Here is a 27,680-nt window from a genome sequence, read left to right as displayed (position 1 = left end):
CTGCAGTGGGAGTCCTGTTCATTATGTAGACTGCTGTAGCAACTCTTCAGCCCAATAAAAATCTGGCAAGTCTTTTTCATTGAGCATGGCACGAGATACCTCTCCAATATGTCTATTTTTTCTTTCTGCAATTCCATTTTGCTGTGGGGTATGACTGCATGAATATTGCTGCTTTATGCTATGCTCCTGCAGGAACCTTGCAAACTCATTTGAGAGGTACTCTCCCCCTCCATCTGACCTTAGGCATTTTACTTGCAGGCCTGTTTCTTTTTCAACCATAGCTTTAAGAGTTTTGAAATGCCCAAAAACTTCACTTTTCTTTTTCATAAAATACACCCAAACTTTTCTGCTATAGTCATCAATAAAACTGACAAAATAATGACAGCCTCCAAGAGATGCAGCTTTAGTAGTCCACACATCAGAGTGGATTAATTCCAATGGCTTCTTACTCTCTTGAACATGTCTAGGAAATGGTTTCCTTGCCTGTTTTCCAAACTGACAGGCTTCACATACCTTATGCATTTCTGCAACCTTGAATTTAGGCAAACCTGCAACAATATTTTGGGCCTGCATTGATTTAAGTCGCTGTACATTAACATGACCAATGCGTTTATGCCAGATATCAATATCTGCAACTACACCGGTCCCATGTGCAAACATTGCTGCACTCAATTCAGACATGTCTGCATCCAATGTAAACATTCTGCCCTTCTTCTTTCCTTTTGCTATCAAGCGACCTTTATTTTTCATATCCTCAACAAAGCATCCATGAGGATTAAATCTGACCTGCAAGCCCTACTCAACCATTTGACCAACAGAAACCAGATTCTTGGTGATATTCGGGACATGAAATACATCGGACAGGTATTTCTTTTTCCCATCCTGCATAGACAAGGGAATTTTTCCAATCTGCACGATAGGATGTGCAGTATCATCACCAGTCTCCACAAATCCTGGTTTTTCCATTTTCCTTGCATCCTCCATCCATTCTGCATGACCTGTCATGTGGTTTGATGCACCTGAGTCAACATACCATACATCATTGCTTTCTTCTGCACTTGTCACAGAATTGTTCATGTGCTGCACCATGAACAAATGCTCATTTCTGTCATCACCCTGTCTGCTAGAAGATGCATAATTCCCTTGTTGCAGTTTTCCATTCATGATGTCATTCTGCTTTTTATAGCAGTCTTTAGCCATATGACCCATTTTACCACAGTAGTAGCATTCAACATTACTGTTTGCATTTTGACCTCTTTGCCATCCACCACGACCTCTTTGGCTCCCCCTGCCTCTAGAGTTACCACGTCCTCCTCCATAGGACTGGTTTTCTTGAGTTTGCTGCATATTCTGATTTCTACCACGGCCTCCAAATCGGCCTCCTCTACCTCTGCCTCTACCTCTTCCAGCATTTGAGTAGAAGACAGCTTCTTTTGAAGTTCCTCCTGAAGAAGATGCACCACCATTTCTCTGCTCCTCAGAAATTAGAAGAGCAATCAACTCCTCAAAATCAGGAAATCTTTCACGAACTGAAATGGATGTCCGAAACTGTGCATAATCCTTTCCTAGACCATTCAAGGTCACAGAAACTAAATCATCATCTTCCACCGGCGACCCAATGGAAGCAAGTGCATCTGCAATCTTCTTCACCTTCATGTGGTAGTCATTGATGCTCATATTTTCTCTTTGCACATTGTGCAACTCTTGCTTGAGCTGCATTTTCCTGGCTTGCGTATTTGTGCTATACATCTTTGACAGAGTATCCCATGCCTCCTTTGGCGTACTTGCATCCTGAATATGCACAATCATAGAGTCTGAAATGCTGATAGACAGCCAGTACATAACTTTCCTGGCTCTCTCATGCCATGCTTTGAATGCCTGCATTTGCTGTTGATTGGGAACATCAGGAAGAACTGGTTCTTCTTCATTTCCTGCAACAAATTCCCAATATCCTTTTCCCATAAGGAAATTCGTCATTCTAAACTTCCATGCCTGGAAGTTGTTCTTGTCAAGCTTTTCAGTTACAATCTGTGAAAGAGAATCAGACGCCATTACAGAACACTGCGAAAAATTCTGTCACTGCAAAAACTCAGCTTCACCCTCACAAGGGCAAATCTGCAAAACTGGCGAAAGTGGTATTTGACCACACAGTCACTTCCTAGTGACGATTTTGCATAAACAGAAACCAAGGATGATTCTGTAACTCCCAATGTCTCTGCGCACAAGCATACGATGCAATTTCTGTGGTAACTTTTCACCGACCTGTAGAACAGTGGTCGCACAGCATAAAACAGGGCTTTTTCCTGAGTGCGTGCAGAAAACTTCCGCCTCCAAAACAGGCCCCGAAATGGCCTCCAAAACAAGCATATACTGCCCTCTTGCTTCAGCGCGAAGGGCGTCTCAACCTGAGACAATGCACTCCTGCAATTTCCGGCTGTGCTACCTGCAGAGATCTGCTCCCAAAATAGAAAATGAAAGCAACACTACTCCTCTTACCAGAACATCGCGAGCTTGGCTTGCTTTCTTGAGCTCCTTACCACGAACAAGGCTCTGATACCATGTCAAGATTGTGGGAGAGAAGGAAGGAGTCTCGCTTGAAGCTTTCTTGCTTGCACAATGGGGGAAGACACACAAGGGTGGAGGCTGAAAACAGTTTTCCTCTTCTTAGTTGTGTAAGCCAAAAAGAACTCTCATACAAAGAAATAGAAGAACCCTATATATGGGTCTCAAACCAAACTCAACTAACTAAGGTGGCATACTAACTGAGCCACGAACTTAAGGATAGCTATCATGTAGCTATTATTCATGGGCGGTGTACCAACCGCATCTACAACTGACAAGTCGGTGACATAAATACACAACGGTCACCCTGGCGTATCACGAGTGGAGCTCGATATCTCAACAATGGAGAGGACTCGCGCCAATGTAAGTTAGTTAGTATTTGAGAAAGTTGATTGAAGCTTTACCTTTAAGGATCCTCTCATTTGAGTAATTCTCCCATATTAAGCCCATAACACGGAGATAGGTTTAACTTTTTAATGAGGTACATGAGATGTTTAGGAAATGTGCTAAGACTTTGAGACTATGGATCTCATGCAAGATGTATCTTAAATGGGTAATTTGGCATGGAATAAATACACATATGTTGCAGGCCCACGTTTTGACGCATACTGAAGAAGCGTTCTACTGAGAGCTTCTCGGCAGACCCTTATACCATTGGCCTTCTCAATGTCACATCATGGCTTTATTATGGACTTATTGCTCCTCACCTATTACCAATAGTCATAGTTTGTGGTATATCTACCATTTTCCAAATGGTATATGTAGTCATCTATTTATTCTTTGCTTCCCACAAACAAAGGGTAAGTCCAACACATCATCATGTTTTTATCTTTCAAAGCACCACCATATGCATGCATAGCTTTATAGAAACACACTCTCTCACATATATCAATGTATAAACATCCATACACAAAGTAATTCATAAAATGCCTTGAAATCTTCAGTAAGGTCAAACTTATTCAATGATCATGCAGATGTTACTAAAAAGGAAAGTTTCTTTACTGCAGGTGATAGTAGCCCGACATCTTGTTCTAAGCCTCCTACTTTTTGGTTGTACCTTGATCATTACTCTTCATTTGTGCCATGGAACTATAAGGATCAAAGTTGTGGGTTTAATTTGTTCTATGTTGGCAATTATATCCTATGCATCTCCTCTTACCATAATGGTAATGTTGATCTATTCATTAGAGTTTCTAGACTTTTCCAAATACTTTAAACATCAAGGAACATGAATATGTAAACTCTCTTTCATTTTTTAATGTTAAGATGAAGACTTAAAAGCTCTCAATATTTTGATATGCTTATAATTTCACAAGTGAATTTGACACAAACAAGAAGTTCTAACATGAAAGCCCTCATAGAACAATAAATATTAATTAGTCTTCTCCATATTTGATATTCTTTACACATCAATTGAGCAAGATTCTTTAGGCTATTAAGAATAGTAATCAATAATTTAGAAAAGGGACAATTGCTTCGAGCAATACAATACTTTAACTTATGTTATTGTGTATTTTTGCACTTTTCCAGGGACAAGTAATCAAAACAAGGAGTGTTGAGTTTATGCCTCTCCATTTATCCTTGTTGTTGTTGCTAGTTGGGGGGATATGGTTCACTTATTCAATTGTTATACAAGATCTATTCCTTGGGGTAAGTCCATGCAAGTTTCTGACTCATAATTATTTATTTCTACAAATACATACATGCCCCTCCACGAGCACATCTTACCCACCCACATAGCTCCATGATCACCCACACAAATGCAATATCTATAATGATATATATGTTTCTCTTCATTCATCTCAACATAAATTAAGCTATAAATAACGGAACATCATCAACCAACCATGCAAACATGGGGTGTAAACATGTCCTTACCATGAATCACATGGGGTGTAAACATGTCCTTACCATGAAGCACCCAAGTGACCCGATAGATATTTGAGTGGCCCGATAAATAAGACAAGTAAAGATTAGGAAGAGGACTAATCTCAAGCTTGGTCTTACTAGTCAAATCTTTAGACAGTTGGGTGCTCCCATTGGGTTGAGAGTCAACATTTTGTCTCAAAAATATTTGAGTGGTGGCTAATACATAAGACATGTAACGATTAGGAAGAGGATTGGAGCTTGGTCTTACTAGTCAAATCATAGACTCGAAGATGTTTCTTACCCCCCTAATGGTATTCAATGCTACTATCTTCCCCTTTCTATATGGACATGTTGGAAGAAGTTAGAGTCTCTTTTCAACTCTTACTGTTGGTGGAAGGGAGTGATTTGCAACATCATAGGATATTCTTATCACTCCTAGGAATTGTAGTGGTGTGTGTCTTGAACCCCTATGTTACAAAGTTGTGAAACTCTTCTTTAGCCTACTCTAAAGATTAAATCAAAACCAAGGCTACTCAAAAGACATGTAATATTCAATTTCCAATTCCATATAATCCAATTTGAAAGTCTGTGTCCATTCTATCCATTTCAATGCTTATATTCTTAATATTCTTAGCATTGAACTCCATTGAAATATGATATCAAGCTCCCAACTAGTTACACTCACATTTTTAAGAGCTCCATACTAGTTTAAGGCAACCTATTTGCACTAGGCAATACATGTGCACCTCATATAGGTCCATTTTGCTAGTTATACATGGTTTTAGGTACACTTTAGGTCACATGATGGCTTATAAGCTGCCGTCTCACACACACAGAAAATAGTGCACTATAGGAATATTCTTGTCACCGGATTGGAACCTTGCAAGTATGAAAATCTAGTGACAATTGACAAAGATAGGGACAACTAACAAAACTTGCAGTGTAAAGGTAGCTTCTTGTCACCACTAGGAGTTAACCTTGCAAGTGTATTACCTCTAAGGCTTGACTTATAGGAATAAGGGCTAGAGCAAGCTAGGAGGGATTAGAGGGTAACATAAATAGACTTGTCCTGGATGTTACACTTGATGTTTGTTATGATCACAAGATGATACTAGCCAAATAGGTGCCTATAGGAGAAGTTGCTACACAAGATTGCACACATCATAATTTTTGAATTGCCAAATGCATAGCATGATTGAAATCCTCACGCAGAGTACATTAAGATCCTCTAGGGGTTTAGCCTCTCTTGTAGAGATTCAAACCTATGGTTTTTTACCCAACATGGAAGGTTTAAGATGTATAGGAGAGAATAGCCCAACATGCTTTCCTCCCCTCCTTGCTTTTTATAGTACTCTATTTTAATATTGGCCTTGTTGAGCATGTTCTTAGCACAAAAAGCATGCCTTTCTTTTAGCTCTCTTATTTTTTCTCAAAAGATAAATTCAAGATTTTTCCAATCTTAATTTGTTCTTCTTTTCCTCTTGTGTTTTCCTTTTATTATGATGCACTTTCAATGTTCCATTGAGAATTTGCAAGAGTTTCTACATTGTTTGAATTATTTCACCTACCTTTGAGATTGGTGAGAATTTGATATGCTCCCATCGATACTTTTCTATGGAATTTCTCAACTTCAAACCTAATAAAATGAGGATATCCAATGAGGATTTCTTTGTTTTGGAGCGCTAATTCTTTGTAAAGGTAATATACTTCCACCCTTGTAAGGCTATTTAGGTGTAGCCTTCTTGTTATTCAAGTCACCTCATAGTGAACCTTAAAGTAGCTTCCCATCTATCATGTTGCAAGCTTCCACATAGAGCTAGCTACAATAGTTGATAATCACTAGAATCCTTGGTACTTATATTTTTGTGTTAAGACATGAACTTTATAAGTTTAGTGCTAGTTTGAAAGGTGATAATATTTCATCATACAACTAGCAATGTAGTTTGCTTTATTTTCTATAGCAACATGTTTTGGGCAATGCAATTTAGCTTTTTCTCAATATGGCTATGCGCTTTGCCTTGGTGGTTCTTTTTTTCCATGTGCACTTCCATGACCAATATGGTCATGCACTTGGTAATGTGCTTTCCTTTTTAATATGGCTATCTAATTTTCATGATGGGGTATATATGATTGTGTGGTTTTCTTGCCATGCACGTTGAATGTTTGCTCTTGTTGCTCATTTGGACAGTAGGGAATATGATGTTAGTGTGTGGAGTTTCTATTTAATCCATTGGTGCAATATGTTTTTTTCTCACTAATATAATCATAAGCTTTGCAATAAGATGGATGTCATGGCCATGATATATGATTGGTCAATGTGGCCATGTACTTTGCTCAACATTGTAAGTGTTATTGTTGCTAAATATTGCAATGACTCTGTTGTTGGGGCCACACAGTTTGTGTTATTCATGTGTACTAAACATCTTTCTTTTAATTTTCTTTTTTGTTATTGTGATTACCTTTCAAGAACTATGGTATTGCTTTTGTGTCAATGTGAAAAGCTTAGCTGTGAGTTAGTATTATACAAATGTAAATGTCTAATCAATGAATATTTATTTACTAATTATACCTAGAAAAATCATGAGATCCAAGTTAACTTGATAGAATATCTATAATTTCCTAGTTAGAGGATAGTACTTGCTAGTTATGACTAATAAAAAGTAAAATTTTCTAATTAGGTTGATATTATTACTAGTTATACAATAACTTGCTAGATAATGTTGCTAGATAGGGCTTCAATTTTCTAGATACTATCTAGGAAAAGGATGTTACTAGTTAGAAGAGACTAGTGATGGCAAAATTATCTAGTTATAACTAGAAAATTCTACATTCTTCCTAGTTTGGTTAATAATCTTCCTAGTTATAATGTGAACTTTCTATATAGTAAGTGGTTTAGAGTTTCTTGTGACCTTTGTCCTTACCTTCTCGAAACCATCATTATCAACTTGAATTGAGAAATAGAGAATTGTGATAAACATCATCTTTATCTTATCCTCATTGTACCTTTAATTCCCTATTACATAAAAGTAGGGAATCACATCCTTATAATTCCTTATGTAGGGATTTTCAAAGTAATGTGGGGAATGCTCTATATTCCCTATTATAAGATGTAGGGAACGTAGGGACTTTCAAAGGAATGTAGGGAATGCTCTATATTCCCTATTATAAGATGTAGGGAATGCAATTTCCTAGTTATAGATGGGGAATACGTACTTGTCTACATAGGAAATATTGGAGAATTTCCTATATTTCACCAAATTGCCTATGTGGGGAACGATTGAAAGTTCCTTGTGTGAAAGGAGAGTAATCTCCAATAACCTTCAACATCGCCTCTCCTTCTTTTTCACTATGACATTGTAAGTCGAAGACCATTTCATCCTTCTGCTAGGTTTTTTTTCACCCAACCACTTTAATCCCACTGAACCAGAGATTTCTAATTTGGTGATGAATATCCCAAATATCGTGTTGCAGAAAATTGTGCATTCTCATTGAAGGTGCTCTCTCAAGTGTACGTGCAACTAAGGTTTACTGCATATAGCTCCAGTAGACCTCATGTCGTGCTAGTGCAAAACTGTGCATAAGCCCAACCCATGATGGCATGGAAGTATTTGGAAAGATCACACAACCCCTACGTGTAGTGGATTCATCGACAAGTGCAACGTGAAGTGCTTGTGAACCCATAATCCCCGTGATGTGCAAGAGTCTCGGCAAGAAAATATACATGTTCCACAATATTCAGCAACCATCAACCATCAACCAAGCCATTGACAAACTCTAACTCCAACCTGTCCAAATAAATACCAAACTCGACTAAGGCCATCAAGTTTCCACACTCAAAAAATCTACAAAAATGACAAAAATAGATCCTAAGCTAAAAAACACAAAAAATCCAAATACAAAACAACAACACAAATAGTCACACAGAAAACTAAGCTAACAAAAATCAAACCTATCTACAGTTTTTCTAAGGGTTTTCATTTTTTGAAAAAATGATTGACATATTTAGCCCTCCCCCTAGTCTACAAACATTCATGTGCAACAGTTGTTTTCATAAAACGATGCAACATTTATGAGCCAATCAAAAATCGAATCCAACACTCCATCCTTGAATTCTTCAAACTCATAAATCAGAAAAATCAAAGACATGTCATTTTCAAATAACTCCTCAATGAACATGCAAAATTTATCCACAAATTTCTCTTTAAAATCCTCAAAATTTTCAAATCCAAAGTTCTCAAAACATCTCACACTGTCAATATAAAACATCTCATTATCCATAACAATCCACATACCTCTCCCATCCTCCCAAAAGGAAACCATGACAAATCTTAGGTTTTGAAATGAGGTTATGACCCTTTTTATGTTGCCAAAGATATCACAAAAATCCTTAGAAAATGCAAGAAAAGTATTTTCCATCATTCAAAACATCCAAACACACCATTATTTACAACAAACTGAAACTCATCAAAACAAGAAACCTCTCCGAGACACCCATCCAAACAACAAGACTTCATCTCTTCAAAAAAACAAGATTTCAACTCTTCAATTCCACAAACATAATGATAAACATTTTCCATAACTTTCTCACGAATACTATAACACAAAATCTCACAATAAATATCAAGTAACATATTTGGGACATTGTCCTTATCCAAACATCTAATTGTCCAATCCTCTTCAACTGCAACCTCACAATTTCTTTCAAACTCTCTACTTTTAGTGTTAGATCTATCTTCCCTCATTCTTTCAACCCTTTCCATAGCCGTACTCAAATTCCCTCTCACATCTTTATCAATGTCACTCTCTGGGTCCTCAAAACCCCAATCAGAATCATCACAACCATTATCACAAACTCTAGGAGAACTCAAAGAAACTACAAGACTATAAGATGGAGTTTTTTCTTCATTATTGTTACCTAAATCAACCAAACAATCATCCACACAACTATCAAGATGCATGAGGTTAGGTCTACTCAAAACAATATTAGCAACATCACAAACAAACGCCTCTCTAGGGCCACTCAATCGATCAACAATCATCTCACAAGACTCATCAAAGTCATAAACAACACCAACAACATCAAAATTACAACATGAGTCTGAACCCAAAACCTCAAAACTCTCTTGATCAACAAACTTACTACCAAACTCATAACAAACCTCAACAAACTCCTCGAGGGGGTCACTCATGAATATAAGTATATATAACGTGAGTTCAAAATAAGGGGTTTTTAAAACACCTTTTTTATACATTTTTTACATACAGAAGGGTGTCATATAAAGGGGTTACTTACTGATTGAATAGAAAAGGGTTGTGTTTTATTCAAGAAAAATTCATAGATTAGGATATTTATAAATAGGCCATGAACGCATAGAGAATATATATATAGTGAACCCCCCGAGACAAACTCATCAAGCAACAATTTCAAACCCTCAACTTTATCAATCAATCTTATAGTTTTTAAGCCCTCCCCCTCATGGTCTTCTAATAAACTCAAAAAATCCTCCTTAATTCTCTCTTCTTATTTTTCAAGATTAACTAACTCAAGTGCAATAGATGACACCTCCTAATCAATGAACTCTCATCCTTTGTAATATTTTCATTGAGAAATATTACTAGTCCGACTTTCCACACCCCGCGTGAGACTCACGCAAAGGTCAATTCCGGCATTGGAGTTATCGACGATGCAATCTTTAAACTGTACGCGAGGTATCATGACTCTCCACTGGCAAATCGGGACCAAGGTTAAAAACTCGCATAACTGTAGGTGAACTCCCTCTTGAGAAGAGGTCAAGAGGATAATGATGGGAATTGCAAAATTTTTTATTATTTACCTTCCCCCATCCGATGCGTGCTAAGGGAAGGGGATGGGCTATTATGGCAACTTGAGAGGTGGAGGGGAAGAAGCCATGTAAGGGGGCCACGTAGGAGGGAGCTCTCTCCCCCCTTATCCTATAAAAATCCTCCTGTGGGGGGGAGTAAAAAAAAAAGGTGTCAGAGAAAGGAGAGGCTGATGATTGTGGAGGCTATGCTTGAGGGAGTGGAGGAAGGAGAAAGGAGAGCTACGACGAAGCTGCGCTGTGTGAGCTGCCGCCGTACTGGAGGAGCCGCCAACTGATAGAATGCTGCCGCCTGAAGCCTGAGGCCACCGCTGTCATCGCCAAGAGTTGTCATCAAGCCTCCAGATCGTCGTCTCCTTGCGCCACGTGCTATCCAGATAGAAGCTTCTAAGGGGGCTTCTTAAAGCGCCCTTTCCCGTGGATTTCCATAAAGCCATTTTACCCCCGGTTTTCTTTTAAACCCCCTTCCCATTGCAACTCCCACAAGTCCATATTAGCCCGGTTTTAAAGCCCCCTACCTGTGGAGACCCTATAAATTCCATTGTAACCCGGGATTTAAAGCCCTTTTCCATTGCATCCATCTCAAGCCCAATCCTTTGCTGGGTTTAAAGGTCCCTTCCTATTGAACCCTCCAAAAGACAATTTTTCTTCCCCCGAGATTCGAAGAGGAAGCCTATAAGGCATTCCTATAAAATTCCCCATACACCCATATCTAATTTTTCCCCCACACTCCTTCTCCACAAATATCTTTATCCCCAGAACTTCTTTGAAAGGAAGGAGAAGTTCATAAGTCCCCATTTCTGTAAAGGCCATAAAACCATTCCTAGCCGCAATTTCAAGGAGAAGAATCTCTCAAGCCTCCGTTCTGCAAAGCTTTCGCAAGAACCCTCTCACGAATCCCTCTTTTTCGAAAGAAAGAAGGCCCAAGCTCCGAATCCTAAGGCCTTCCAAAGCCCAATTCCGCAAGTTGGTACTTCGGTCAAGGAAGCCGTATCTCAAAGGGAATTGTGCGTACGAGGGAGATGGGCCAAGATTATAAGACTGCGGCCAAGGCAAGAAGTTCGAATCCACGAAGGCAAACCAAAGGTCGAATTCATGATGGCCCCTAAAAAGACACAAGGTGCAACCGCAAGAGGATCATCTCCTAATATTCATGTGGACATTTCATCAAACCCACAAGTCCAGGTTTTCTTTCTGTTTTTGATTTATATCAAAATATTGCAATTATGCATGGTTAATTCATGGAATTAGGATACACTTTCATGATTGAAATACTTTAGCTATTTAAAAGGAAGTAACACACGATCGAAGATCGGTCATTTGTATTTTTCAATGGAATGAACGAAAGATGTCTATGAATTTTTAGCAAGTTGCTTCTGTGCATTGCAAAGTAACGAATCTAGAACAACTAATGACTATCATTACAAAGTCGAGATTATTGTAGTACACCTTCGATTATACATGGAAAGATTAAATCGCATATCGCATTATTAGAAAAATCTTTCTTCGTAATGATTCATTAAGAAGTTGCTAACAACCATAGGAATTTGCAAGGCATGGAAATGATTCTAGGGCTGCATGAAGTAGGTTAACTCTAGTCAATTGGCATAAATCTCATTCAACTACATAGTAGTTTTAGGAAAGGTTACGCAATGCTTAATCAGCGTACGAATATTTCATTCAGAAATGAAGTTAGGGAAAGGCTGCATGGTTTGTTTAACATAAAACCTTAAAAGCTTAGTAGCATGAGTCGTGAATGCATGTCCTAGTAGGATCAATGGAAGTTATGCGAATTTTAACATGTGCTTGGTCTTAATAAGAAAAGTTAGGGATTGCGAATCTAGAGGAAATGAATCGCATGTTTACATGAATTATGACGTAATGCAATTTGTTTTTCCCCTCTTTGATCAAGACAATATCTTTAGGAATAGACAAGTAAATTGGTTTACCCTAAACACCTAAACCGCAAAGGATTCGCTTAGGATGGTTAAATCGATACAATATACTCCAAGTGCTAACTAGGGTTTAGCACGTTAAGGACTTGACCTAGTTGCACTTATTGCCAAGTCAAAACTCTCATACCCTAAAGTCCTGCCCACATTCACAGAATGTAGGGACAATAGGACGTACTTGCAAAAAATGATCTAGGGTTTCTACCCTAAGGATCGCTCGTTAAAAAGATGAAACTCGGATTGAGTTGGAATCCTAGGACTGATGATGTTGGCCTAGTGCAATCGGGAATGGATTGGATATGAAGACACCCTAAACCCTGTTTCTTATCTAATCATGATTGCGTGATTAGAAGACGTCGTTCGATGGGTAAAATAGTCCCATGGATTAGATGCGACACTTGTGCAACAAGTTACAACGTCACATGATCTTGTGGTTTGATCACAAGAGAATGGCCAATTCCTCGGAATGAGATTGGCAGATTCTTACGCAAGTTTATCTTGCAAGAGGATGATTAGTCGTCCTGATATAGCACCTTTCTTGGGAAAAGTAACCAAGATAAGGAAATTAGATATTTTCTTGGAAGCAAAGCACCAATCAATAATTTGGAGCAACATATTTACTGTTAATAGAACTTAAGGTATTGGTTAAGTTGGGTTAATAGGGTACGGTCCTAACCCAAGGACATAAGGGTTAACAAACAAACCCTTGAGGATCTTGCCGAGTCGAAATTGATCCCGAATCGAATGCTGGATGCATTCGAAGAGAAGGATTCACTCCTTAGCAGTTGGCAAATTAACGACCACTGGAAATGATTGTGCTTGTAACAGTTTAAAGAGCATTGTTTGCTTTGTTTGGTCAAGGAACTAAAGGATGAAAAGATATCTAATGCTTCAAGTTGAAGGCCTGAAGGTAGAGGCAGCCTCAGTTACCCCCGACTGTCTGCCTGACCCTAACCAAGGGGGTTGTTAGCCGCGCCGGAAAGGTGAACTGAACCCGCCGCGAGAGGTCTCTCCGTTGAGCGCTGTCGTATTGCTGCGCATTCGAGGTGTGAAAACCACCCAAAAGTTGTGTGTGATTTGATACTTTGTACATACTTAGTTGTTGTGTTTACATTTATTTTCTGCGTATGAGTATAGTGGGGAGGAGTTGGAGGCATAGTGGTGAGCATGATGAGATGCTTTCAGTCTATTGAGCAAGGTCAAGTGGAAAGCACAACTGATGCTGGTGAACGTGTTACACGTATTCGTTCAGGACCTTTGCCTTCTCCTTCTCCAGCTACATCAAAAATACCTAATGATACCAAGCCTCCACATCCAGGAGTTGGGAAGAAGGAGCCCAAGCATATTGGACGCTTTGATGTTTTCGAGGATGACCCAGATCAAGACAGTGCAGATTCACCTCATGGGATCAAGAGCTTGCAGTAGCAGAAAGGAGAAGAGAAAGAGACTGTTGCAAAAGATGATGATGAGATCCTTTTTGAAAGAGACCTTGAAGGCCTTAGAGTAATTCATCATCATGGACATATTCACCGAGATGTCAAGGCAGGGAATATTCTTGTTGATGGAAATGGTGCTGTGAAACTTGGGGACTTTGGTGTTTCTGCTTGCATGTTTGATACTGGTGACAGACAACGATCAAGGAACACTTTCGTTGGAACCCCATGCTGGATGGCACCTGAGGTTATGGAGCAAGTTCATGGGTATGATTTCAAGGCTGATATTTGGTCCTTTGGGATCACAGCCTTGGAGCTAGCACATGGGCATGCCCCCTTCTCAAAGTACCCTCCTATGAAGGTACTTTTGATGACCTTACAAAATGCCCCTCCAGGGCTTGACTATGAGAGAGACAAAAGGTTTTCAAAGTCATTCAAAGAGATGATAGCAATGTGTTTGGTGAAAGATCCTACAAAACGTCCAAGTGCAGAGAAATTGCTCAAGCACTCTTTCTTCAAGCATGCTCACTCTGCTGAATACGTTGCTCGAACAATATTGGATCCTCTTTCTCCTCTTTGGGAACATGTGCATGACTTGAAGATGAAAGATGCCGCACGTCTAGCTCAAAAGAAAATGCCGTATGGGGAGCAAGAAGAGAGGTCTCAGAATGAGTACAAGCGCGGTGTTAGCGGCTGGAATTTTGATTTAGAAGACATGAAGGCACAGGCTGCTCTGGACGATGTTGAAGTTACTGCTATGAAGGAAGAGCTATTTTTAAAGGAAGGTGAGAAGAAACCATGGATGCCTTGGCAGCTTCAGGCTTGCGAGCATTACGGTATGCACGGGAAGTTGAAAAGGTGGAGGCCGCTTTTCTGCGTGTGGTATGCTATGAAAAGGAAGAGTGGCTAAAAAGGGGTTGCTTTCCCTTGGAATTCTGCGACTGGGACCATGGGTGCTTTTCTGGTTCTGGGAGGGGTGCTGAAGATAGATACAAAGCAGAGGTCACATATATTTGATTGCATAAATAGATAGCAGGAAGTAACATTTTCCCTTCAAAACCAGATAGGCCACTCTCCAAAGGGTAATCCTAAGGGATCTTAACAAAATCTCAAACAGCTAACCTATGCAAAGCAGTGAGCTAGATATGGAAAGAAAATTCATAGCCCAAGTTAGATCCCACTTACAATTGAAATCAGTACAACAGTGCAGTAATATCCTTCTCCAAAGGGTATGGACACAACAATGCTCACAGGCAAAGGCACACTAAAGCTAAGGCTGTGAAGTTTAAAATCGTGGTGACGAAGGTCACTGAAGTCTTTCCTAAAGACCTCTTTATAAAGAGACTTCCAAGAGGTGTAGAAGAATTCATCAAGACCCAATAGAAATGTGTGTAGGCAGCATGGATGCAACTCAGAGTGAAACGGGCTGAAACTGTTGTCAATTGTGAGCATTTGAAATCTTGCTTCTCATAAGCTTGGACTCTAATAAGAGCTTGTATACATGGCATGGGTCAATTGCATGGATCACATGTGGATTTATTATGGTATCACTCTATGCTCACAGTGAAAACTTGGCAGTAATACAATCGTTATTTGACATCATATTTGTCTTGATTATTTGCTTCGCTTAAATCTTCCGTCTTGGAATTTCTCAAGAACTTCTGTAGTTGTGACATTGCTTTCGAAACCCTTCGACATCTTTGGTGAACCCGACGTGAAAGCGTCGCAGAAATTACAGGAAGGGAGATACTTCAGCCTCTATTTCAGCCTCTTCTACAATTCCAGCTGCGTCTACTTCAGCTCCATCAATGACTGCTGCGTCAAGTACTTCAACAGAGGATCTAAAGTAGATTTTGCAGAATATGTCCATGTATATGCACCTCCAAAATCAGTAGACACAATTGTATATGCAGCAGCAGCAACAATTACATCAACAACAGTTGTCTCAGCAAAGGCAACTCTATTCGGAGCAGGAGAATGCAAACAGCGCGACTAAGGCCAATAGAAGCAGTTGAGAATGAGAAGAAGCTATTTGACGGCCGAAATGTTTCAACATATTTGAAGACATATGAGATCAAGATGGGGGTTTTCGGAGTTCCAGCTGGACTTATGAGTAAGTACTTCCTTCGTCTTGTCACACCCGCTTTGAGGGCAAAAGTGACCGATCTTTTTATTCAAAATACACATTGGCAAGATTTTAAAAAGGCCCTGAAAGAAGAGTATTTCCTTGAGGACTTTGGTATGGCTACTCGGCGGTCATTCCGAGAGTGGGTCTACATGCCAAACAAAGGTCTAACTGCTTCAGAGTTGATTCGAGAATTTGAGGAGAGGTATAGTCAGCTTGATGCCATTGAACAAAGAGCATTGGATGTTGAAAAAGTTGACCTTTTCTTGCAAGCTGAAGATCCTGCTCTTCAAGAAGAATTGGGTGAGCTTCTTGAGGATCGCACGAAGCCTATGGGTCTTAAAACAGATTGGCAGAATGCTCAGGATGCAGGCTCAACTTTGACCAAGAGGAGGATATGGAAGACTCGCCTACAGAATGGTTCCATGACACCTACACCATCATCAGCTCCTATGCCTGCTTCTATCCCTGTTATTTCTTCTCCTCCTCAGCCAGTTTCTTGGCCTATGCTAGTGCCTACTGTTTCCACTCCACCTATTCCTCCTGTTCCACAACCGATGCCTACACCTTCTGCTCCAAAACCATCCGCTCCATCGGTGCCTAATTCTCTTGATGACATAATCAAAGGCATAACAGATTTGACACTGGAGTCAGTCAAAGCCGAGTTGGTGGGAAAGTTGAAAGAGCAGTTTTCTTCGACTGCGCCTACTACTTCTTCTAGTGCTCCTATTGCTCCTAGGACTGCTCCTAGTGCACCTAGGAGAGACCGGAGATGTATTTGGTGCGATAGTACGGACCATCAGCATTGCAGGGATTGTGAATCTTTTCAGGATGCAAGGAGGAAGAATTTGGTATATTGGGAGCAAGATGGTAAGATTTGGTTGACTGAGACAGGAGCTCCACTTGCTACCAACTTTGGTAAAGGTGGAATGAAGAAGTTAGTGGATGATATGGCTGCGCGTACTTCTTATGTGACAGCTAGAGGTGATGCTTCTGCATATGGAGTCCAGATTGAGAAGGGATCAGAGACTCAGTCAGCACTATGGACTTATGCTATGGAGACTGCAAACAAGGGAAAAATTCAGCAAACTGTTTTGACTAGTGCAGGCTCTAGCATCAGATCAGAGACAGGTTGGGATTCGCATGTTGACAGGTACTCTATTTACGCTTATTTGGCTAAGTCTCAGGGAGCAGATGCATTTGTTGAGGAGAAGCGTAAGAGGGATGAAGAAAATCCAAGTGCAACTAAGAAGACTAGAGGGGGTGAGTTTGTTACTCCACCTACTACAGGACCGTCTTCAAGACCAGGGCCAGATCGACATATGGAAGATGCTCAAAAGAGAGAAAAGAGGCAAGAGCCTAGAGAGAGAAAGCAACCAGGGTTTAGATTGATGTCCGATATTGAGACATCTACAGACATGAAGAAAATCTTTAATGACAAGATACTTGGCAGTGAGGTGACTTTCACTATTTCTGAGATTTTGGGCATCTCGAAAAGAGAGTTTCAGGATCAGTTTCAGGAGGTTTTGAAGAGGAAAAGACATGCATTGTCTACCACTGATACACAAGGAGTTTTGATTGGGGAGTTGGATGAGGATGAGGATGAGGTTATGGTTGATAATGCTTCTGTTTTTCCGCAGGTAGAGAAGAGGGTTCAGTCTATGCATTATGCTGAAATTGATGAGCCTGTCTTGATAGCGCGTAGTCACTTTTCGCGGAGCCATTGGGCTAGGGCAACTACAGAGACGATGGTAAAGATTGGAGGGTGCCTTATGTTGCATTGGTGGATCATGGTTCAGAGATTAATCTCATAGTTCGTGGAGTTTATGAGAGTAACAGATGGCCTATGGATGTAGAGCATGGGTGGCGTATGAGAGCCGCCAATAACACTGCAGGTGATTTGTATGCTGCATGTACCAGTGTCAGGGTTTCTATTGGTGATGTAGAGGAGGATTTTCATTTCTTTGTGCAGGATTCATGCTCTTATCCTATAATTCTTGGACAGCCATTCATCACAGAGATGCGCATGGAAACAAAGGTCATGGATGATGGATCTGCTTATGCACGGATTCGCAGTAAAGATGGCATGAGAGCAGTTTAGTTTATGACTGTATGTGTGAACCATGTTAGAAACAGGGATACTCTCAAAGATGCACCTTTGCCCACTGTGAGGGATTCGGGTTTTCACTAGGTACCGCCGTTTCGCGAGACGACGGTGGTACAGAGCAGAGGAGATTGGAGTTCTCGCCTCCTAGCAACGGTGTTTTCTCCTCCGGTTTTGTTGGGATTTCAGCAAACAGTTCAAAGAGCTATCAGAAGACTTCTAGGTTGCCTAGAGCTGCCAGGCAGTATATATGCAGGAAGGAGAAAAATTTGAAAAATGCAGGAATTTTGGAGGATGATGAGCACATAGATGGGATGTATGATAGTGTGATTTGTGCAGATATGATGACAGAGATGGGAGATATGCTGAAAACTGATATGCAGAATTGTCACAGTAATGTATTAGTGCAGTCCCTGGACATGTTTCATGAAATTGTAGATTTTGTGTCACAGATTGAGTCAGAGGCTGAGGTAACTCAGCAAAGAGTGTTAATTGCTGAAGAAATTCAGCAAACAGAGTTTCCAGCTGGTTATGATCAGCTTTCAGAGATACAGAGGGCTGAAAACTTTCAGCCAACAGAGTTTACTGCTGAAGTATTTCAGCATCGAGAGTTTAGGGTTGTTTCTATGCAGTCCATAGAGCAAAGGGCTGAGGATATTCAGCCATTGAAGTGCAGAATTGCTGATTTACAGCAAGATTTGAGTAATGCAGAAGAGCATAATGAAGCCAGGGTTGACACGAAATACAAAACTGTGGATAAGAAGGTGAAGCCGGTTGCTGTACCGCTTCCACCTGACAGTGATCAGCAAATAGAGAGGGCTGCTAAACAGCCAATTTTGAGGAATCCGGAGCATATTGGTCATAAATTTTCAGCAGAGACTCTTGTTGAATTGAAAATTGGAAATGGTGATTTCTTGCTACCCATAGAGAAGCAATGCTTTCAGGAGATGCTTGAGCGACATGGAAGGGGATTTGCTTTTTTTCCGCATGAGATTGGATGTGTGAATCCTGATATTATTGCTCCTATGGTCATTTTTACTATTCCTCATATTCCATGGAATCTCCGACCTATTCCAGTGCCTAAAGCACACCTGCCAAAGTTGATTGATTTATTGAATGAGAAAATCAGAATGGGAATTCTTGAGCCTTCATCTGCACCATACTCAAACAGGTGGTTTACAGTTCCAAAGAAGAATGGTACTCTCCGATTTATTCAGGATATGCAGCCAGTGAACAGAGTTACTATCAGGAATGCTGGTATAGGTCCAGTTGTGGATGAATTTGCAGAAGCATTTGCTGGACGTGCCATCTATTCTTTAGGTGATTTCTATTCAGGATATGATCAGTTTCAGTTGGCTTTGGAAAGCAGGGACATAACCATCATGAGAACTCCTATTGGGATTGTCAGGATGTGTACCTTGCCTCAAGGTGCCACTAATTCTGTTGCGCATATGATGAATGCCATGCATAAGGTCCTTCGTGATTATATACCTCAGCTTACCATGCCTTTCTTGGATGATGTGCCCATTAAAGGGTGTGCAGAAGAAGAGAAGAATGAGAGTCTAAATGAGCAGGGATGCAGATACTTTGTGGCTGATCATATTTCAGCATGTGAGAAGATTTTGGCCAGGTTAGAAGAAGTGAACTTGACACTTTCAGGGCAAAAATCTGTTTTTGGAGTGAATGAGGTTGTCATTGTTGGACATATGTGTGGATATTATGGCAGGAAACCCTCACCTGATAAGGTGAATGCTATAGGCAAGATTGCGGAGTATTGTTCTACCACTTCAGAGGTACGGAGATTCATTGGAGCTTGTGTGTTTTATATGATTTGGATACCTCATTTTGCACACATAGCAGATTGTTTATATTAGCTGCTTCGAAAGGGGCAGAAATTCTATTGGGATGAGAGCCACACTACAGCTATGCGGAAATTGAAGAAGTTATTGCAGAATGCTCCTACTCTCAGGAAAGCGGATTATAATTGTGAAAGGCCTATTGTATTGACAGTTGACACTAGTCCAATTGGCATAGGTTGGGCTGTGGGTCAAGATGATGCAGATGCAAATAGGTATGCTATTCGGTTTGGGGCGAAAGTCCTAAACGAGAGACAGAGGAGATATCCGCAAATCAAGAGGGAGCTATTGGGGATTGTCACGGCTCTCAAATGTGACAAGGAGTACTTTATTGGAGCTTCAGTTGTGGTAGAGACAGATTGCTTGCCATTGATTGGTATGATCACGAGTTGCTCTACTCCGGATATAGCTATGTTGAGATGGATTGCATACATCAAGTCATTAAATCCGGAATTTAAACACATAGCAGGGAAGGATAATCCAGTGGCAGATATGTTGTCTAGAGCCAGATATGATGATGAGGAGACTCTACTTGCAGAAGAGGATGATGCAAAAATTTCAGCCACTATGGTTGATCATGTTTGTCATGTCTATGATATTGTGGCTTTCATAGAAGAACTCTATATTGGAGATTGGTTGGAGATTGGCAGGTACCTTAGTACACTAAGCAAAAGAGATGAATGGACAGATGAAGAGTTCAAGAAGATCAGAAGGAAAGCCTATGGTTATTTTCTCAAGGACGGATTTCTTTGGAAGCATCCGAAGAAAAGAGGCGGATTACCTTTGCGGGTTGTCTGCAATAGAGAGACACAATTACACATGATGAGGGAGTTTCATGAGAGTCCTTGGGCTGGTCATAGAGGAGTGTGGGCTACTTATGAGAAAATTAAGGAGAAATATTGGTGGAAAGGCATGTATAGAGATGTTTCTCACTTTGTTGAGACTTGCAGAGACTGCCAGATGTATTCGGTAGTGCGTCATCGAGATGAGCTTCATCCGACCTATCCGCTATGCATTCATTATAAGTGGGTAGTTGATTTGGTTACCATGCCTATGGGTCTATGGCAGATGAGATACATTGTTTTGGCTAGAGAGGATGTTACCAATCATGTTGAGGGCAGATCTTTGAGAACGAAGACCACTAGTGCAGTGTGTAAGTTCTTATTGGAAGAAATTTTCTGCAGGTATGGTTGTGTGGGTAAGATCACTGCAGATCGTGGTGAATTGGATGCAGATGAAGCTAGGGAGTTTTCTCTCAGCTAGGAATCAAGTTGGCTCTAACTACAGCATATAATCCAGAAGGAAATGGGAAGAGTGAAAGAGGGCATCCGTCGATAGTGAAAGCATTAGCCAAAGCATGCAGAGGACGGATTGGAGACTGGCCGAGACTTCTACCATTTGCTTTGTGGGCTGATCGTACGACTCATAGTGTTACCACAGGATATATGCCTGCAGAGTTGATGTATGGTCAGAAACCTGTTATGCCGACTGAGACTTGTGCTTTGACTTGGTCAGTTTTACCTTGGCAAGAGGATTTGACGAGAGAGGAGCTTTTAGCTCTTCGGATTCGACAGTTGGAGAGAAGACCAGAGGATATTCAGCTAGCTATTGACAGGTTGAAGGTTGCTAGACTAAGAAATAAGGACAGGTTTGACAGCAGGCATCGCTTGCGGCCTAGAGCAATAGAAGAGGGAGATTGGGTATTGGTCTTTGATAGCAGCCTTGAAAATCAGCATACTGCACTTCGGAAGATGGTGAAAAGATGGTTTGGGCCGTACATAGTCAGACATGTCTTTGATAATGCAACATATGAGCTGACAGAATTGGATGGGACAATGCTTAGAGTGCCTATTGTTGGAAAAAGAATCAAGATTTTCAAGAAAAGAGATGATGAAGATTATGCATTGGAAGAATTTGCAAGAGAACAACGAGAAGAAACTCCAATGGAAGAGACAGATGATATGACAGATAATCTTGTTGATATACCGGAAATGCATAATGAAGAGATTGATATGTTTGTGGAACTTGATGATAATGATCATGGGTAGTTGGCCCATCTGGAGGATGCGCAGGATTAGAGGGGGTGGATGTCGTATTGCTGCGCATTCGAGGTATGAAAACCACCCAAAAGTTGTGTGTGATTTGATACTTTGTACATACTTAGTTGTTGTGTTTACATTTATTTTCTACGTATGAGTATAATGGGGAGGAGTTGGAGGCATAGTGGTGAGCATGATGAGATGCTTTCAGCCTATGTTGAGCAAGGTCAAGTGGAAAGCACAACTGATACTGGTGAACGTGTTACACGTATTCGTTCAGGACCTTTGCCTTCTCCTTCTCCAGCTACATCAAAAATACCTAATGATACCAAGCCTCCACATCCAGGAGTTGGGAAGAAGGAGCCCAAGCATATTGGACGCTTTGATGTTTTCGAGGATGACCCAGATCAAGACAGTACAGATTCACCTCATGGGATCAAGAGCTTGCAGCAACAGAAAGGAGAAGAGAAAGAGACTGTTGCAAAAGATGATGACGAGATCCTTTTTGAAAGAGACCTTGAAGGCCTTAGAGTAATTCATCATCATGGACATATTCACCGAGATGTCAAGGCAGGGAATATTCTTGTTGATGGAAATGGTGCTGTGAAACTTGGGGACTTTGGTGTTTCTGCTTGCATGTTTGATACTGGTGACAGACAACGATCAAGGAACACTTTCGTTGGAACCCCATGCTGGATGGCACCTGAGGTTATGGAGCAAGTTCATGGGTATGATTTCAAGGCTGATATTTGGTCCTTTGGGATCACAACCTTGGACCTAGCACATGGGCATGCCCCCTTCTCAAAGTACCCTCCTATGAAGGTACTTTTGATGACCTTACAAAATGCCCCTCCAGGGCTTGACTATGAGAGAGACAAAAGGTTTTCAAAGTCATTCAAAGAGATGATAGCAATGTGTTTGGTGAAAGATCCTACAAAACGTCCAAGTGCAGAGAAATTGCTCAAGCACTCTTTCTTCAAGCATGCTCGCTCTGCTAAATACGTTGCTCGAACAATATTGGATCCTCTTCCTCCTCTTTGGGAACATGTGCATGACTTGAAGATGAAAGATGCCACACGTCTAGCTCAAAAGAAAATGCCGTATGGGGAGCAAGAAGAGAGGTCTCAGAATGAGTACAAGCGAGGTGTTAGCGGCTGGAATTTTGATTTAGAAGACATGAAGGCACAGGCTGCTCTGGACGATGTTGAAGTTACTGCTGTGAAGGAAGAGCTATTTTTAAAGGAAGGTGAGAAGAAAACCATGGATGCCTTGGCAGCTTCAGGCTTGCGAGCATTACGGTATGCACGGGAAGTTGAAAAGGTGGAGGCCGCTTTTCTGCGTGTGGTATGCTATGAAAAGGAAGAGTGGCTAAAAAGGGGCTGCTTTCCCTCGAAATTCTGCGACTGGGACCATGGGTGCTTTTCTGGTTCTGGGAGGGAAGCCAATTTAGGGGGAAAAACGAAAGGGATCGACTGTTGTCAAGCGAGGGAGGGCCTATGAGTACTGGGAGCGATGCATAGATCAGCCTATTGTTTGATATGAAGTTTCTCTAAACCGCAATGGAACTACAGGCCATTCTTATCGGGAAGTATATTTGCAGGAAGCAATCTGGATGGAGGACAGGAACGACGTGAATTGAACAGGATTAGAGGGGAATGTATTTCTCAGTCGACGAAGGGGGAGTTTGTCCCGAATCCTTGCGAGACAGTTTAATGGATCTTTGCCTTCATCGACGTATAACAGGGGCCAAAGCATCGTTATTTTTTCACTTGAGAATCGTGGAACCAGGCAAATGCAGATGGAGATTTTTCCAAAGCTGAGGAGTGCTATTCGCGTGGTGCTAGGAGTGTCTCCCAGTGAATTCGTCTGTTTCGTTTCTTTTTCATCTTCTAGAATCATGAAGCTCCTCTGTTCCAACAGTGAAGAAGCTCTAGGCCTTAGCCTGAATTCCGTGATTTGGTGAAGGAGTGTCTCTCAAAGTGAAACTTCACAGAGCTGTATTAGAGCCTTTGCGTGCTGTCAAGATGTCACCTTTCGTGTTGAAAGCAGAGCTGAAATTGTCAAGGCTGCGAAACGGAGAAGAACTCTATTGAATATTCATCTGGAGGTGCCATGGGAACAACATGGAATCGAGATGCTTCTGTTGCAACTGTCATGATCACCTTGCTCACAGACTTCAATTTCAATCTGGAATGATCGTTCTGGACAGCAGCTTTTCTAAGGTCACAGAAGTTGCGCGCTAGAGAGCATATTTGAGGCACGACCTGGGAAGAAGGAAGGGAGAGACAGCCGTGCTGAAGATAGATACAAAGCAGAGGCCACATAAATTTGATTGCATAAATAGACAGCAGGAAGTGGTGCGCAGATCGGTCGCAGTATGCTCACGTAGTGAATCCTGGAAGGTCCCCAAGAACAATGAACTCTACCTTTTTGCACAAAAAACAATGTAAAAGCATGAACGACAAGAAGCAAGAGACCAATTGGGTTCAATATCCCCCCATGCCTTGTGTGAGCGCTTCACAAAGCATGTATTTTTATGTATATTTCCATCTTCATGCTCAATAATAGCCCAATTTACAAAAATATGACAAGCTTTTAGCTTTTGAGTTTGCTTTCTACAAAAATAGGAAAATAAAGCTAATGGACGGTGCCCATAGAGTTTGGCACGCCCAATCTCAATGTCCAAATAGAAATAACATATCCGTGCGCATAGGCGCATACAAAATAATAATCAATAATGAATGTCTCAATAGACATAACAAAATATAGGCGTGGCGCCTATCAAAATATAATCCAAAGGTCGAATACTCGCTAGACTCCAATGCTTTCCTCCGCCACTGCTGCTATCTCTACACATCAACTGAAGCATTCACAATCGTTAGTAAAATAATACAATTAAACCGACAAAAGTGAATACCTAGCAGTCTTCAGCTACATAAATAAATCAACTGGTTAGAAATAAATCCTAACCTTAATTTATTATGAGTGCGCACTCTAAACTCATAAACGTTTATTAATTTAATATGCATTTTGCGGAATCACCCGCTATGGAATCACCCACGTACACACTAAATTAATGAAACGCCCGAAAAGGACAGGTGTCCCCATCAACTTCTCGCACAAAGAATCCTCTTTGTGTATGAGCCCCGGTCATCTACGTTTACGGAATCCACTGTAAAACCTCACGGAATCCACCGTGGCACGGAATCCACCGTGGAATATGCCTCCTGGCATCATACCCCCGGGGTGGGATAGCAATTGACCTCAATTGCTATTAGCTCAATGTGGAACTAACAGAGTGGGGAAAGCATTTAAGTCTCTAGCGTGCATCCATTGTGCTTCCTCTACAGGATGGTTCTTAAATTTTACTAGATATCTAGAATACCTTCGGCCAGTTCTAGTGGTCATGTAGTCAGTGTCTATGATGGCTTCTGGTTCAAGTATTTCAGTCTCTTCCTCTAATAAAGGTGGGTTTTCATAAACAGGGTGGATAGGTAATTGGCCTCTAAAGGGTCTCAATAAACTAATATGAAATGTATTGTGAATTTTCCAATGAGATGGTAATTCTAACTTGAATGCATTATCATTAATCTTATGAATAATTCTAAATGGTCCATAGAATCTAGGAGCTAATTTGACAACTGGATGTCTATCTACACTTTGCAGTCTACATTTTTCTATTCTAAGCCAAACATAATCATCAACTTTGAAATTCATGGCTTGCCTTTTCTTGTTGGCATGTTTGGTATATGATTGTTGGGCTTTAGCAATCATATCCTTAACCTCATCAAAAATACTGCTATGCATAGTAGCAATATTATCAGCACTCTGAATTCTATTAGACAAAGATGCAATAGGTGTAGATAATCTATATCCATAAATGACTTCAAAAGGTGCTTTCTTTGTAGATGTGTGCGGTGTATTGTTATATGCAAACTGTAATAAATGCAAATGAGTGTCCCATGTCTGAGGTTTAGAGATAGTATATGCACGTAAAAGATCTAGAATGGTGCTGTTTGTGGCTTCTGTTTGTCCATTTGTTTCTGGATGAAATGCAGATGAGAAATCAATCTTTGTGCCTAGATTTGCAAACAGTGTTATCCAAAAATTGTTACAAAATCTAGAATCACGATCTGAAATAATCACTTTTGGCAATCCATGGTTAGTAAAAACAGTTTTCAAAAATAACTGTGCTGCTTGTGATGCTGTTAAAGTTTTCTTACATGGAATGAAATATGCTTGCTTACTAAATCTATCTACAATTGTTCAAATCATGTCATGGTTAGATTTAGTATTTGGTAAACCAGTAATGAAATCTATAGATATATGTTCCCAAGGTTTAGATGGAATAGACAAAGGCATTAGTAATCCATATTGTTTACCATGATGTCTCTTTATTCTTTGACAAATCAAACATTCAGAAACGAAATTAGATACATCTGCATCCATATGCGACCAATAAAAATCTTCAGTTAACATGCGTAATGTAGATATGATACCTCTATGACCTTGATATGGGGGACAATGAATTTCATTCAAAACAAAAGATCGGAATGGAATAGTAACACACAGTCTCTTTTCAAAAAACATAAATCCATCATTATATGACAATGAATCAACAGGAATGAAATTATTTTGAACTAATTTATTCCTATCAGAATGAAAAGTAATATCCTGGTGATATGTATCTTTCATAGCAATCAAAGAATCAAAAGATATGACAGAAATATTATGAATTTCAGGTCTTCTACTCAATGCATCAGCAACTACATTTTCTTTTCCAGGTTGGTATTGAATGATAGGATGAAAACTTTGAATGAAGGAAGCCCATTTGATATGACGGTCAGAAATTTGGGGTTGGCTAAGTAGATGTCTAATGCTTTGCTGGTCGGTCTTTATCATGAATTCTGAACCCATTAAATAGTGCTTCCACTGTTTTAATGCTTGTACAACTGCTAATAGTTCTTTGTCATAAGTGGAATATTTGAGCTCAGAGGGTTTCAGCTTAGAACTAGAATATGCTATTGGATGATTGTCTTGCATTAGTACGGCTCCTATTCCTGGTCCGCTAGCATCGGTCACAACTAGAAAGAATGGTCTATTAAAGTTAGGCAATTGTAGAATTGGGGCATTGGTTAATGCACGTTTCAGTAAGTCAAAGGATTTCTGCTGAGTTTCAGTCCATTGATAAACAATTCCTTTCTTAAGAAGTTTGGTTAATGGTAAAGCAAGTAATGAAAAATTACGTACAAACTTCCTATAGAAACTAGCAAGACCAAGGAATGAGCGTAACTCATGCACGTTTTTAGGAACACGCCAATGCAATATTGCATCAATTTTCTTAGGATCAACTTTAATTCCTTCTTTTGATACAATATGACCTAAATACTCAATTTCTGTCTTAAAGAATTCACTCTTTTCAGGATTTGCAAACAATTGATTTTCTTTCAGTAATTGAAAAACTAATGATAAATGCTCATAATGCTCGTTTTCACTTTGACTAAACACCAAAATATCATCAAAGAAAACAATCACACAGTACTGATATTTTAAAAAGATACGGTTCATCATTCTACTGAAAGTAGCAGGTGCATTAGTAAATCCGAACGGCATTACTAAGAATTTGTAATGGCCAAACTGTGTTCTGAATGCAGTCTTAAATATGTCAGATTTATCTAGCCTCACCTGATGATATCCAGACTTAAGGTTAATTTTACTAAATATAGAAGATCCTTGCAGTTTGTCCATAAGGTCATCAACTCTAGGTATAGGATACCTATTCTTTACAGTGATCTTATTTAATGCTCGGTAGTCAATACACATACGATAAGTATTATTCTTTTTCTTGACTAAGAGTACAGGTGCACCAAATGGAGAACTGCTAGGTCGAATTAAGCATC

The 27,680-nt window shown here is 40.2% G+C and overlaps 1 pseudogene; it reads left to right on the top strand.

Moving 5' to 3' along the window:
- The first annotated feature begins 13,592 nt into the window (after window positions 1-13,592).
- Window positions 13,593-23,414, top strand: LOC148011964 (uncharacterized; annotated as a pseudogene).
- The last annotated feature ends 4,266 nt before the right edge of the window (window positions 23,415-27,680 follow it).

Source organism: Lygodium microphyllum, chromosome 28 (genome assembly GCF_053477565.2).
Source record: "Lygodium microphyllum isolate KBCC chromosome 28, Lygodium_microphyllum_v1.1.10, whole genome shotgun sequence".
Classification (NCBI taxonomy): Eukaryota; Viridiplantae; Streptophyta; class Polypodiopsida; order Schizaeales; family Lygodiaceae; genus Lygodium; species Lygodium microphyllum.
Note: the sequence above shows the minus strand (reverse complement) of the source record. Positions and strands in the feature narration are given on the sequence as shown.